Genomic DNA, 3,666 nt, shown 5'->3' with positions numbered 1-3,666 from the left:
CAAATATAAATAGATTCAAGAGCTCTGATAAAATAGTAGATAATTACATATGAGGTTAAGAGAAAGTAAGAGAGTTCCACCAAGGAAGGACTGACACAAACTCATAGAAAGTTTTATATGGTACAAGGCTGGACTTGTGAAGCAGTGGGGGAACAGAGGTGCTTTCCTTTGGGAACCATGGTTTGACAACCCAGCTCTGAGTCTGGGGGAGTGAGCAGTTGCACTGGAAGGCATGAGAGAGCCTGGACTGGGAACACCAGAATTCTATATGCCTCAGATCATGCAGAACCCACCACTGTTATACCTCTTTGAGACTCCATATCCTCTCTGTGCTTGCGGGTAGTACCCCAGTCACATCACAGAGCTGGCATAACACCCACCTTCCAAGAGCACAATACAAAACCTACCTAGGGAATCTCTGGGAACTTCCAAGCCTGCTCTAGTTCTTGACAAGCTGTGACATCAGCGTCCACCTTGCTTGCAGAGTGTGCAATCCAAATAGTCCCAGAGATAGATTTTTTTTTTTTTTTTTAATCTTGGAAGCCCCGTAACTGGTTCCAACCAAAGCACCTGAGAGACGTTCCAACTGGCTCCAGCATAAATCAGTCCCACTGGTTGTCACCTGATTAGCACCACAAAGAAAAGAGGGGATGAACTGCTCGCAGCCTTTGCTCTGTCCAAGGGGTGCACAGCCCAAGAAGACACAGAGAGAACTTTAACAAGCACAGGCTACGAATATCCACTCTTTACTGCTCATTTAAGCACCTTAGCAGGAAGAAAATTTTTGCTTTTATATTATTACTTCCTTTTTGTTGTTTTGTGTTTCTTTTTCTCTTTTCCCTTTTTTAAAACTTATTTTTCCATTCTTTTTAAATTTTTCTTTCCTTTTTTAAAAAAATTTTCCCTCCTCTCACTTTTTGTAATCTTTTTTCTAATTTTCCCTTTTTATCTTTTATTAGTATATATTTTATTATTTTTTAACTTTTTTTTTATTCTACATTATTTTTCCTTTTTCCAGTTGTTGATGGTGTTGCTATTGTTTGTATTTGACTTTTACTTTATTTATTTTTGTGATTTCCCCCACCACCACCACCACCACCACCTTCCTCTCTCTCTCTTTCCTTTGTGGTTCTGGGAATCAGGCTTTTGTTTCAAGCCCATTGGTTGAGTGCCCTGGCTGCTGAGCAACATATACAGCTGAGAGTAATTTCACCTTGCTCCAACTTTGACATAGGCCCACTGAAAATTTGTCAGATGCTTTACTTTAAAGAGTAGGAGGAATTAAAAAGCCCAGCCAACTACCATTCCCAAATAGACATAGCAATAGGTGTCTGAAGTATCACTCCTGGACACTCACTCCCATAACAACAGCAGAGAGAAATAACACAACTGTAGTAAGTACCATGTCTATGAGGGACCTCATCACTGGTTTCTTCTACACCCCATCATATGGCACATTGCTGGCAAGACTGGAGGTTAGTGCCAGGCAGGGAAGTCTGTAACCTGGACCTTGATTCTCCTCATGAACCAACTGGAACTGTGCCTGTGTCTAAACAGAAGATTAAAAACTCCAGGCCCTTTGCTATTATTGGAAAAACTAGTTGCATAATAGCTTTCAAGTAGCAGTGTCAATATCAACAGAGATCAAGGAAATACTCATACTTGCAAGAGGTTTCCATTCCCACTGTGGGAATAACCACAGAGGGTGCATGCTATACTCTGCTGTCTGCCACACACCTGTCTGAACTAACAGAGTGTCCCCATTTTTGCAAGACACATATAAAGTGGCTCCCTCAGACCCCAACATAGTATGCATTGTGTCAGAGTCCCACTAATCAAAGCCAAAGAAGTCATAGGGAAATTACATTATGAAACCCAGTTGAAATTAAACTCAGTACTACACAAAAAACTGATATCCCAGGACACATCATCAAGAGAAGGCTTTTTACTAAGATTGCTCTCACATAAAAGTAGAAGAAATAACCAACCCAACAGATGTACAAATCTCAACATTAAAACACAAGAAATATGAAGAATAAAGCAAAATTCAAATAACCCCCTCCTAATTGATGCCAAAGATATCAAAGTGAGTAAAATGGCAAAGGACTTAAGGAATGATCTTTAAAAATTTTGATGAACTCCAAAAGAATACAATTAAATAGATGGATGAATCAGGGAAGACAATTCAGGCCCTGAAAGAGAACTTAAATAGAAAGAGATTTTGAAAAACAGCCAAATAGAAAACTTGGAAATGAAAAGGTCAATAAGTCAGGGAGAAAAGCTCAATTGAAAAGCTCAACAAAAGATTGGGTCAAGTAGAAGAAAGAATATCAGAGCTTGAAGAAGATTCTCCCAGAAGAGTACATATAGACAGTAGTAAAGAAAAAGAAAAGAAAGAATAAAGAATGCATTTCTGGAGGTGATAATCTCCCTGTGATAACTTGTTTCTCAAACAGATCTCCTTCAGTCCTCTCCAAAAGAGGAGATGATGAAACAAGAAGAAGTGCTGTGTGCAGAGCCCCAAATCCTACTTCATGGGTATGAAATGCCCAGGATACTATAGAGTCACCAAAACTTTTAGCCATGCACAAACAGCAGTGCAGTCTTCTGTCACGAACAACAGTAATTTTGTGAGTTGACTGCCCCACTGTCTTCTTCCAGCCTACAAGAGGAAAAGCAAGGCTTACATAAGGATGCTCCTTCAGGAGGAAGCAACACTAAAAGCAACCTGAATCAATACGAGTGGGAAACTATCCCCCCCTGCAAAAACAAAACAAAACAAAACAAAAATAAAAAACACATTTTAGGGAAGAGGGAAGGGAGGAAGAAAGAGTATACAATCAAATGTCCTAATAATCAGTACACCAAAGGGAGAAGAACTACTTTCTGAAGGCATAGAAAACAATGTAAATTATTCATGTCTTTATTAGTCAGGGGTCTTTAAGGGAACCAAATCAACAGGATATGCACATGTATGATTATAAAAGGAAATTTATTAGGGTAGCTTACATGATCTGAAGCTGACCGGTCCCACAATGGGCATCTGCACATTATTGGAGAAACCAATAAACTACCCAGTCCAAGAAACAGGAGCCTCAGAACAAGAGAGACCGGTTATGCAGCTCCACTTTGAACCTGAAGGCCTGGAATCTTCTTAGTCAGAGTCCACATTGGAAAAGCCAATTAGAGATCAATGTTCTCTGGTAATGGCAGCAGCACTCCATGCACCCACTCAAGAAGAATCTGACTTTTATCAGTTTTGACTTCCTTATTTTCCACACTTTTTTCCAGCTGGGCCTCCAGCCTATTGAACTGTGCCCATCCACATTTGGGGGATGTCCCCTGCTCAGTTTGCTGTTCCATATGCCAATCATCTCTAGAAACACTCTTGTGGACATATCCAGAATTTTCTTAATCCCAAGCATTTCCTAGGCATCAGTCAGTTCAATCAACTTGACATCCAACCGTACTTAATTTCATACTCTTTAAATCATACTTAATTTCCAAGTTAACCCAATAACAAGGTCTTAATTCCACCCAACATGATATAACTATCCCGTGTACATCAAAAACACACTAATTCCTTCCCCAGAATAGGAGACAAAGTTTTTGAGTGATGCTTACTCTTTTCCTAACATCCCACAATTTAAGTACCGTAATTTAGAT

The 3,666-nt window shown here is 39.7% G+C and overlaps 1 pseudogene; it reads left to right on the top strand.

The window, feature by feature from the left end:
* Positions 1-1,403: 1,403 nt before the first annotated feature.
* LOC124983648 (40S ribosomal protein S27-like) lies at positions 1,404-2,721 on the top strand (annotated as a pseudogene).
* The last annotated feature ends 945 nt before the right edge of the window (positions 2,722-3,666 follow it).

Source organism: Sciurus carolinensis, chromosome 1, assembly GCF_902686445.1.
Source record: "Sciurus carolinensis chromosome 1, mSciCar1.2, whole genome shotgun sequence".
Lineage (NCBI taxonomy): Eukaryota > Metazoa > Chordata > Mammalia > Rodentia > Sciuridae > Sciurus > Sciurus carolinensis.
Note: the sequence above shows the minus strand (reverse complement) of the source record. Positions and strands in the feature narration are given on the sequence as shown.